General features: G+C 45.0%; 1 pseudogene; it reads right to left on the bottom strand.

The window, feature by feature from the left end:
* Positions 1-3,746: 3,746 nt before the first annotated feature.
* On the bottom strand, positions 3,747-6,476 carry LOC148317038 (general transcription factor II-I repeat domain-containing protein 2 pseudogene; annotated as a pseudogene).
* Positions 6,477-12,130: the final 5,654 nt, after the last annotated feature.

Below are 12,130 nucleotides of genomic sequence, written 5' to 3'. Positions count from 1 at the left end.
AGTGTCGGGAGGTATTCACGTCTCCACCGATTCCAAAATGTGTTGGCCAGGTGCTGCACTTGTCTCCATTGCTGGCGGTGGAGGTCTTTGCTGTCGAAAGTTCCCTGAGGAGGAGGGTAAGTACACACCTTCTGTGTCAGGAGCGAAGCAGGGGTCAGAAGAAAAGGTGAGTCTGGGTCTGAAGAGATTGGCACTAGCGGTCTGGCATTAATGATGGCTACAACCTCTGCCATCAAGGTTGACAGCACCTCATGAGTGAGGTGCGAAGGGCCAGTTTGCATAAGCATAGAGTCCAATATTCGTCGGGAGATACCAATCATTCGCTCCCAAACTCCACCCATGTGGGAAGAATGAGGAGGGTTGAAGACCCAAGTGCAACCTTCGTTACCTAAGTACTTCTTGACATTGGGCTTCTCTGGATCTGTGAGGAGTATATGCAATTCCTTGCAGGCACCTGTAAAGTTGGTTCCACAATCAGAACGTATTGGTTTTGCAGGCCCTCGGAGAGCAAAGAAATGACGTAAGACGTTAATGAAACTTGATGCATCCATTGCTTCAATCAACTCTATATGCACGGCACGTGTGCTCATACAGGTGAAGAGCACAGCCCACCTTTTGCTGTTAGCCTGACCTCCGCGGGTTCGTCTTGTGACAATAATCCAAGGGCCAAACACATCAAGTCCCACGTAGGTGAAGGGTGGCTCAAGGCTCAGGCGATCAGCAGGCAAATCTGCCATCTTTTGCTCGACAATTCTCCCACGAAGCTTGTTACTTGTAATGCACTTATGCAGGATGCTGTTGATACATTTTCTGGCCCCAACAATCCAGAACCCTGCTGTGCGGACAGACCCTTCTGTTAATATGCGGCCTTGGTGTCTGACCTTTTCATGGTAATGCCTTATGAGTAGTGTTGCAATATGACTACGGCCTGGGATGACAAGCGGGAACTTTTATCTTGTGTCAAGTGCCAACTGGTTGAGCCTGCCACCAATTCTTAAAAGACCGTCATCATCTACACAAGGATTCAGCTTCCTCAGAGGACTGTCTTTTTGAACGTTCTTTCCGGCAGCCAGGCAAGAAAACTCTTTGCTGTAGTTCTCTCCTTGTACACATTTGATGATGAGCATTTCCGCTTTGAGCAACTCTTCCGCTGTGTGAGGCCTTTTGCATTGATGCCAACCACTACAGCCGTCAAGCTTGTTCTTAGTGGCACTGAGTTTAGACTGAGTGATGTGTGTCAAGAATGTTATGGCTCGGACCAAAGACTTCCAGGATGAGAACCGCTCGAACCGATGAGATCCCATACTAGCTGGAAGAACAGAGAGTGTGGTAGTGTGAGCGCGCACCTCAACATCAAGATCCGGGGAAACAAGGTTGTATGACTCTTCAAAGGTGGACAGTTCTTCAGGTAGAGACAAGAAATGGGGTCCGGTGAGCCATGTTGTGTTCGCCAGCTCAGCTGCAGGTACAGAACGAGTGGCATGATCGGCCGGATTCTTGGTGGTGCAAACATAGTGCCACTGCTCAGGTTTGGTAGACTTTCTGATTCTCTGTACTCTGTTGGTGACGTACACATAAAACCGTCTGGTCTGGTTGTGTATATATCCCAAAACGACTTTGCTGTCTGTATAAAACTGTACTTTGTCTATACTGACGTCCAACTCTCTGTCCACCAACTCCGCTATTTCCACAGCTAGTACAGCTACACCCAGCTCCAATCTTGGGACAGTATGGGCAGCTGCAGGTGCTAGTTTAGCTTTCCCTAAAACAAAGCCAACGTGACACTTTCCATCGCTGCCATACACCTTTAAGTAGACTACAGCTGCTATGGCTTTGATTGAAGCGTCCGAGAAGATGTGAAGTTCCTTCCTGTAGGCTGTGGTAAGAGTAGTAGGAGTGTAAGCCCTTGGAATTTTTAAGTTACTCAGACTTTGTAAGGAGTTTTCCCAGACTTTCCATTCAGCTTTCTTTTCGTCTGGAAGAGGACTATCCCAGTCGAGGACTTCGCCACTGGTGAATTCCCGCAGTAGAAACTTCCCTTGAAGGATTACTGGCGCAGCAAGTTCGAGAGGATCGAAAAGACTGTTTACAATGGCTAGAATACCTCGACGAGTGAACGGTTTCTCTGCTGTGCCCACCTTGAATGTAAAGAAGTCATGTTTGAGGTCCCAGGTAAGTCCCAGTCTCCGTTGAAAATGATCTGAGGTGCCATCAAAGTCTAAGTTCAGAAGACCTTTTGCATGATCATCCGGAGGGAAAGCTTCCAGGACTTCAGGGTTGTTTGATGCTATCTTATGGAGCCGCAGGTTGGAAACAGCTAGCATCTCTTGTGTTCTCTTAAGCAGGTCAATGGCCTCTGCAGCTGATGGAAGGGACTTAAGACCGTCGTCGACATAAAAGTCTCGCTCTATAAAGTGTTTAGCATCCATGCTGTATTCACTTGCTCCCTGTTGTGCTGCATGACGAAGACCATAGATGGCAACTGCTGGGGACGGCCTGTTGCCGAATACATGGACTTTCATCCTATACTCGATAATGTCATTGCAGGAATTGTTGTCCTTAAACCAGAAGAACCGAAGAGTCCCACTTTATCATCGTCTTTTGTCCTTTCAAAAATTAATCTACCAAGACCGTCGTCATCAAAGGTAGTATTGCTAGGCCTCTCTTTTACTTTAAGGCGACTTTTACCTGTGGATTATATAGTGAGTGTAATCAGTGAGTGCATGGGAATCCGGTGCGGTGCTGGTGGGCGCGTCTCGCAGCAGCTGACGGCATGGCGCGAGACGATCGCTGGAGGAACGCCCACACAGCTGAAAAAACAAAAACACACGCGGCATGACAGGCACGGATCATGACAGTGAAATGAAAGGTGGCATTCTTCATTTATTTATTTATTCATTTATTCATTCATAACTGACAGCCTCGCGCTCCGCTCGTGCCCGGGCGGAAGAGGTGCTCCTCTTCGGCTTAATTGTCACGCACGCCGGACCTGCACCCCCGAAGCGTGTCTCCGTTCGGTTGAACTCGGTTTCATTTCGCCCCGCTCGTGCCCCGGGCGGAAGGTGCTCCTCTTCGGCTTAACTGCCACGCACGCCGGCCGGCCTCCTCCGGAGCTCTCTTACGGTCCCGAACGGAGCGAAATGTCGCCCCGCTCGTGCCCGGGCGGAAGGTGCTCCTCTTCGGCTTAACTGCCACGCACGCCGGCCGCCCTCCTCCGGAGCTCTCGTACGGTCCCGAACGGAGCGAAATGTCGCCCCGCTCGTGCCCGGGCGGAAGATGCTCCTCTTCGGCGTAATTGCCACGCACGCCGGCCGGAGCTCTGGTACGGTCCGAACCGCGCGAAATGTCGCCCCCGATCGTGCCCGGGGGAACGTGCTCTTCTTCGTCCACTCTCCTCTTCGCCCACGCTCTTCTTCGGCGCACGCCGGCCGTCTAACCGCTCCAGCGCCCCGTCGTGCCGCTCGGCGAAACTACAATGCCCCCGCGGAGCGGAGCGAATGGAGAGCCCCGATCGTGCCCGGGCGAAAAAGTTTTTAATTTTTGAATATTTTTTTTAGACCCGCGAAGCACTGAACCCGTGAAAGGTGAACCGCGAAGTAGCAGGGTTCCACTGTATACATAAAATATGTACTTTTCAGAAATAACAATTCTAATCATTCCGTTTTCTTTGCTGTTATGACTCTGATTTGATCATTTGCTCTGATCGCAGTCGGACACCTGGCATCTTTTTTTGGCAACAAGTTGGTTTATGTTTGTGTGAAGTCCTGTGTTGTGGAGATTCTCAGGATGGACTGCAGGTGGTCATCAGTGAGTCGACTTCTGTGTGCTGTTTTGTTAATCTTTATCACTGAGAAGAGCTTCTCACACAGTATGTGCTCCCAAACATGCACAAGGTTCGAGCAGCATGAAGCCGGAGCTGGGGCATTGCTGCAGGGATAGATGGATGAACTGTTCGGGCCCTGCAGTATCATACTTTGTCTTCAGTGACTGTTCGGGCCCTGCAGCTCAATCAGTTCCATCTGAATCTGCACGGGTGCAGTATCAACATCAACGGCAAATGGGTTGCGAAGCAACTCCAAACTTTTTTTTTGTGCTTCAAAGTCACTAAACCGCCGTGCGAACTCAGCGCGTAGTGTGCTCAGTTTGTCGGCAAAGTGCGGATTGGGGAACACAGTTGTGCTGACTTGGCTCAACATCACTTGGCAACAGGGAAAGTGAGGCATGTTGCATTGTTGCATTTGTGTCTCCCATAAAAGCAGCTTCACTTGAAACGCCTTCACCGCGTCATACATGTCAGTGATTATGCGGTCACGTCCCTGGAGCTGCAGATTTAAGGCGTTAAAATGAGCTGTTACGTCAGCCAGGAATGCCAAATCGCACTTGCATTTTTCATCTCTCAAAACGGTGGAGTCTTTTCCTTTACTGTCCATGAACTGACAGATTTCGTTGCTGAGCTCAAAAACTCTGTTGAGAACTTTTCCCCGACTTAGCCAACGCACCTCTGTATGATAAGGAATGTCGGCAAATTCTGAATCTATCTCCCACTTAAAGGACCAAAACTGCCGATGATTTAACCCCTTAGCCCAAATAAAGTTCATGCTCATTACATGGTCCATTTTCAGGACTTTGCCACATAGTGCTTCCTAGTGTGGGCGGCACGGTGGCCGACTGGTTAGCACGATGGCCTCACAGTGAGAAACAGCATTGGGCGTGGGTTCGATCCCGGCTCCGGCCATCCTGTGTGGAGTTTGCATGTTCTCCCTGTGCTTGCGTGGGTTTCCTCCGGGTACTCCGACTTCCTCCCTCATTCCAAAAACATGCATGGCAGGCCGATTGAACACTCTAAATTGCCCCTAGGTATGAGTGTGAGTGCGGATAGTTGTTCTTCTCTGTGTGCCCTGCGATTGGCTGGCAACCAGTCCAGGGTGTCCCCCGCCTACTGCCCGAAGATAGCTGGGATAGGCTCCAGCACCCCCCGCGACCCTAGTGAGGAGAAGCGGTACGGACGATGGATGGATGGATGGATGCTTCCTGGTGTATGATGCAGTGATATGCTCTTAACTCACTAGTGCAGTTCTCCTCCTGCATCTTCACTTGCATCCTTCCCACTAGTCCACATTTTTCACTGCACATAGCTGGTGCTCCATCAGTTGTAAGTCCAACAAGTTTGTCCCAGGGCAGTTTCATGTCGGCTACACTTTGACATACGTTTTCAAAAATGTCTTTTCCAGTCGTTGTCCCGTGCATCGATTTAATGTCCATTACTTCCTCTGTTACGAGCAAATTGAAGTCCACTCCACGGATGAAGATAGCCAGTTGTGCAGTATCAGTCATGTCAGTGCTTTCATCCACAGCAAGAGAGTTGTCATGATCCTTGTTTTGTCATGCCACGTGTCTTTTGTTTTGTTTTCCCAGCTGACCTGTGGACGTGGCCCCCCGGCATTCTTGTCATGCCATGTGCTCACGGCCGGAGAGTCACGCCCACCGGCAGCTCAGCTGTGTCTTGTCAAGCCTTGATTACCCTGCCTATTTATGCCTCCGACGCTGACTCCTCAGCGTCGGATTATTTCCTTCCCAACGCTCACGACCACGTTCCACGTCTGTGTAGTTCGCTCATTGTATTCTTGATCTGTTAGTGTTATGACCTTCGCCTCGTTCCTCGATTACGCTCTCTGCCTGTCGCTTGTCGGATTCCTTTGCTCGATCTCTTTTTGTTGCTTTCATCTTACCTTGCATGTGCAAGCGCTTTTTGTTCTCGTTACTGTTATGTCCTTGGAGTGGCTTTTCCCTCCAGCGCTTTCTGTTAATTCTTGTCGGCTTCGCCTCCGTAGTTTGCTTAATTTGATTCTGACAATAAACCTATTGTCAACTACCTTGTCTCCCGTGTCCGCGTTTAAGGAGTTCCATCCTCGCTGCTTTTCCGGCCACGGCTGGAAAAGCAGCCAGACCTTACAAGAGTAGGCAATGAAGTCTTTGCTTCTTTCACTCACCTGTGCTCTTAAATCAGTTGCCATCTCACAAATTCGATCAGTAACTGTATTTCTACTCTGGCTTATATTTGCCAGCATCTGGTTTTTGTCTGGACATAAGACGTCGAACACCTTGATCATGCAGCTCTTCAGAAATTTTCCCTCCGTAAATGGTCGGGCTGATTTGGCAATCTCCTCTGCCACGATAAAACTTGCTTTCACAGCAGCTTCACTTTGAGATTTTGCACGGGTAAACAACGTCTGCTGGAGTGTCAGTTTCTTCTTTAACTCTTCTGCTTTCTGTTTCTTCTGCTAAGCATCCAGGTCTTTCAGGTTATCCTTATGTTTTGTCTCGAAGTGCCGTCTTAGATTGAAATCTTTAATTACAGCCAAATTAGCACCACAAATGAGACACACGGGTTTAACGGCAATGTTAGTAAACATATACTCAGCCTCCCATCGGTTATTAAAGGCTCTGTTTTCAGAATCAACTTTTCTCTTCGCCATTGTGAGGGGTATCTTCGGCTACCGGCTACCGGCTACCGGCTATCGGCGCGATATCTTGTTATAGTAAGACTGAATAGACGCGGGAGATGCGCCGCAAGGCAGCCGAAGTTCTGTGCAGTATTGTGTTTTCAGCGCGGCGAAAAAGGTATACCCTCAACGTCATATATGAAGGAATAGATACAGTGACTAAAACGTCAGAATATGACGTCCAGGGATGAGACGGCGTTGTTCATATCGACGGGCCATGAATAACAATAATGTAAAATGGTCGGATATGATTATACGACAGGCCAGACGTGGCCCGCGGGCCGTGAGTTTGACACATGTGGCCTATAGCATCCTTCAATTCTTGTTGGCGGGTTCTGCGCAGCTTGTTCAGATGTGATGTGTATGAAATAATTTTCCCTCTGACATAGGCCTTCAGAGACTCCCAGAGCAGCGAGGGAGAGGTTTCATCATTTTTGTTGGTCTCACAAAAGAACTTAATCGAGTCCTCAACATGTTTGCAAAAATCAGTATCAGCTAATAATAGGGGATCAAAGCGCCAGGTCCTGTACTCTTTTGTTTTGAGGTCAAACCGCACCTTTAAGATCACTGTAGAGTGATCAGACACAACAATGGGAGAGTATTGAGTTTAAGTAATTGAAGTAATAAGTGTTTTATTAACGATGCAATAATCTATGAGAGATCGACATACCCTTATTGATCCTTAAAAGCCTAAAGGGTTTGAGACATTTTCGAGAGTGACATCGGACGAGGGCTAGATCTATCTAACAATGGGTCTATAACACAGTTCAGGTCGCCCCCGAGTATCAGAGAGTGCGAGTTCAAGTCCGGGATAGTGGATAGTAACAATTTCATAAAATTTGGATCATCCCAGTTCGGCGCATAAACTGATACCAAGACTACAGGCTTCTGGTATAGCTTACCTGCAACAATCACATACCGCCCCCCCGGGTCTACAATTGTTTTTGTGAAAACAAAGTACACTGACTTTCTAATCAGTATGGCTGTAACTCTTGTTTTCAATTTGAATTGAGAATAAATAATATGGCCAACCCAGTGCCTACTCAACTTTCTATGGTCCGAGTTTTTTAAGTGCGTCTCTTGAAGGAACAGTAAATCAGCATTAAGATTTTTAATATGTGTCATAATTTTAGTCCGCTTCACAGGAGAATTCAGCCCACCTGTATTTAAGGAGATAATCCTTACCACATGACCGTCGGCCGCCCCCCTATTAATCAAGTCCGCCATGGGATCACACAAGACAGTGAAGTTACTTGGCTGGTCCTGGAACACGAGCAGTGGAGAACAGTTGAAAAGCAGCAAAAACAAAAGCAACATACAGCAGTACAAATAATATAAACTACCCCAACAAAAGAACAAATATTGTAAAAACAAGTCAATAGAGAGGTCCATAACCCACTAACCCTAAGCATCTGAAATTTACACCCAGCTACAACACTACCAAATGAAAAAACCTTCCTATAAGAAGGTGAGCCCTCCTCACCCCTCCTCCCCATGGCACCCTGGTTAACTCCCTGGGATGTGAACTTCCCTGTCTTCATCGACTTCTCTCACAATTCGTCTCCAACCCCGTAACCCGCTAGCAGAATAAACAAATATGCAAAATAAAAAACAACCCTCTGACAGCTTACATAGAATAAAACATCTTTCAGAAAAAAGAAAATCAATATACAATAGCACTGCTCATAAACAAATAGATAGGCAGCGTAAGTTAACAAGCACTGCAACCACAGAAGCACTGGACATTGAAATTCAAAACCTCCAAAACCCAAACCGCAGTCTAAAGTTAAGAAACACCCAAAGTGAATTAGAGTCGGGCAACTTTCATAATAAGCAAAGAATAGTGTCAACCCAAGTATTAATAATAATAATAATAATAATAATAATAATGATAATCATAACAACAACAGTAATACTCTCAATAATGGCAATAAAAGTCAAGATAAAACAATAAACATAGCAGGAATGAAAATAAAACACTGAAAAATATACATAACCAAAAGGAAATATTAAAAATAATACAATAAATAAATAAAAATACAACTCTCGTTGTGCATCTTGACAACAGTTTTTGCATCATAGAAAAGCTCAACTGAAAGGCGGAATGACCAGTGGTGGAGTGGCTAGAAGAACATCATCCAAACAAAGTTGACAAACAGTGACGAATATTCGTATGAGCCCGGCTAATGTGGTGAGCATACTGCCACCAGTCCAACCAGCCGCGAAGTTAGGTGGGACTCGCAGCACGTCGATAATTAATCACAAAATTATCAGCCTCCTCGGGAGATGAGAGCATCTTCTTAGCCCTGCCATCCAGAGTTATCTGCAGTCGAGCTTGGAAAAGTAGAGACGGCCGCAGAGCAAGATTGCATAATTTAGCCATGACCGCACGATACTCGGCGCGTTCCTCAGCTACCTCCGAAGCGTAATCCTCAAATATCTGGACCGGGGACCCGCGATACTGGAGTGTGCCTCGCTTCTTACGCGCTTCCCGTATGATCAGCTCCTTCGTCCGGTAGCGATGCATACGAATAATCACCGGCTGCGGGCGTGATATATACATATATATATATATATATATATATATATATATATATATATAAATTGTTGGAGTTGAGTCACCATGGAAATGAGAAGTAGCTAGTAAAGCAACCTTTAAAAGCCAAACTTACTACAATGCATGTTCGTTTTTTGTACTCAAGAAGAAAAGGGTCAAATAAAGACTCAACAACTGATTAGAGTTCCGATATTTAGTTTCTTCAATTTCTGAAGTTCAGGAAATTGTACAAAGACAGATATCTGTGCGGCTTCTTCCTAATCGCACGAGAAACTGTACTCGGGCGAGCACAGTCGAAAAATGTGCGCCATCTTTCATCCCAGCTTCAGTTTTTATAGGAGTTTTTTTATGTCAAGGGTAATGTAGGTTGAATCAGTCGTCCTCGCTCCCTCCCACGGCACGGGTCCACGTCCAAGGGAAGGGTCTCCCAAGGTTAGTCATCGTCTAGATGGTTGATTCCCGTCTGGTCCCCAAGACTGGCACGCCAAGGCTGGCCTTTTCCGGCGGGCAGTCTCTCCGTCTCTCTACCCGCTGGAATTACTCTGCAATCTTGTCAGAGTGCATGTGTGCGCGTGTATGTGCAGGTGTATTATGTGTATGTGCCTGTGTATTTGCGTGTGTTCCGATCTCCAATTGTTATGTCTTTTTTTGCAATAGCGTCTGTGTGACTCCTCCAGTGCCCAATTTGGTATGTTTATATGTATTATATTATTTATCTTTATATTTTTATATATATATATATATATGGATATATATATATATATATATATATATATATGGATATATATATATATGTGTGTGTATATTAGTACTGTCAAGTGATTACTTTTTTTAACTAATTAATCACAAAAAAATCCATGATTAATCATGATTAATCACATTTTTCAACTACTATTTTTTGCAACGCTTATAACAGATATTTACTTGAATAATATGTTGGAATTGATGTAAAATCACCAAATATTAAGTATATTTAATTCAAAGACTGTTCTATAAGCTTTCTTGGATTCTTGGATACGATCTAAATGGAGACATCTTTGCAGACATTTATTTTTGAAACATTTCTCAAAACGCCCACAAGCGCCACACTCCAGCAGTGTTGGTTTGCAAGGCCCAGTGGTAACTTAAACACAGTGTTTTGTTCTGAGACATGCTAAAGACAGCTAATATGGCACAATATTTGCAAAGTAGGCAAATTATATATATATATATATATATATATATATATATATATAGCTAGTAGCGCACTAGCCAAAATTACTGATTGAGAACCACCAGTGTCTCGGAGAATGTGAATAGGGCGCTGATCAGAGGCTTCAACAGAAAGAGAGACAACTCTCTGAAAAACTAATGGCTTAAAAGATGGGACAAGTTTTTGTTTGGCTATGGGGTTTAAACTAACAGTGTCGGATGTAATTAAACCAACGCCTTTGGTTTGGGATGCAGACCGATCAGATTTTCATTTTAGCACGGGGCAGACTGAGATGACATATCCAGTTTTATGGCAGTAAAAAGAGCCTCGGTCTTTGTTTGTGATCTTAGGAGGAGAGGTGCTCATAGGTGGGTGAGCATGGGAACTTCCAACAGGGTTGGTAAAGACATTTCTGTGGGTTAATACAAATTCATCAGCTAATACAGCAGCTCCAGAAAGATTGTTCACTTTTTGTTCATTTAAGTCAGTGGTTCTCAATTATTTCCTGTCACGCCCCCCCCCTACCAAGAAGAAAACAATTTGCGCCCCCACCACCATTTTTTTTTACATTTTGTACTAATGTACATGTTCTTTGTATATTAATGTTAGATTGTCAATAGAATATCCATTAACAAAGCTAAATTGAGAAAGATATATCATTTTGAGAACGACTATTGTGAGGATGTCGAAACTCAGTACTGTTGTGCAAATATTGATGAGATGATAAATATTTAGTATAGTTTTGTTTTTTTTAACTTTATTAACATGAACAAACCAAACAGTTACTAAAACATACATAATATAGAAAAGACAAAAAGAGCCAGGGGGATGTTAAGCAAAAATTCGATATAAATAACATAAAGCAACAGTTTTAATATATTTTTTTAATCCGTACTGCGTGACGGGGCGATGCTTTTTTTTAATCAGTACTGCGTGACAGGGCGACACTTTTTTTTAAACCAGTACTGCATGAACTAGGGGCACAAACAGCTTTGACGAGCTCAAACTCGCATTGTCTGAGATGGCCTTTTTCTGTCCCAAAACTATGCAAAAAAACATGTTCTCCAGGGTCCCACGCGCTCCCCTCAACATCGCACCATGCCCCCCCCCCCCCCCGCCCCAGGGGGGTGCGCCCCACTATTTGAGAATCACTGATTTAAGTAAACAATAACACAGTCTGGGAGATTTCTCTTAAAGTCCTCCAACAACATGAGTTCCCGTACAGAGGAAAATGTTCCAGCTTGGGCAGATGCACACCATTTATCAGAAAGAGTTCCCTTCTCCCGAGCAAATTCGACATAAATGCGGTTTGGGGCTTTTGTATGATTTCGAAATTTTTGTCTGTATGCCTCAGGCATTAATTCGTATGCACGCAAAATAGCAGTTTTGACGGCGTCATAGCATAAAATTTCTTCAAGGGGCAAGGAAGCAATTATTTCCTGTGCTTTTCCATGCATTTTAGATTGTAAAAGGATTGGCCAAACATCACATGGCCACTGTAAAGCCATCGTGATTCTTTCAAACGGGGAGAAATATGCATCAATTTCATTTTCTTGGAATGTAGGCATAAAAGGAATGCATTTACTTACATCAACAGTATAGAGGGTCTGGGAGGTGGAAGACAAGACGGTGCCCCCCCTCTGCATCGAAGGCGTGTGTGTGGAGAGGGTCCACACGTTCAAGTTCCTGGGAGTTAGGGCTGGGCGATATGACCTCAAATCAATATTGCGAGAAATTGAGCAATTTTACCTCGATAACGATAAATGCACGATAAATTCGCCCGTGGACTAAAATCAAAATAAATGCAGGAAATGCATATTGACTGTTTTTTTTTATTGACCAACTGGTACACATTACTTTCAATGAAAAATAAAAGTA

Source organism: Idiotropiscis lumnitzeri, chromosome 20 (assembly GCF_059441095.1).
Source record: "Idiotropiscis lumnitzeri isolate Australia: NSW breed Sydney's pygmy pipehorse chromosome 20, RoL_Ilum_1.0, whole genome shotgun sequence".
Classification (NCBI taxonomy): domain Eukaryota; kingdom Metazoa; phylum Chordata; class Actinopteri; order Syngnathiformes; family Syngnathidae; genus Idiotropiscis; species Idiotropiscis lumnitzeri.
The sequence above is the reverse complement of the archived record's forward strand: the minus strand, read 5'-3'. Positions and strand labels throughout refer to the sequence as shown.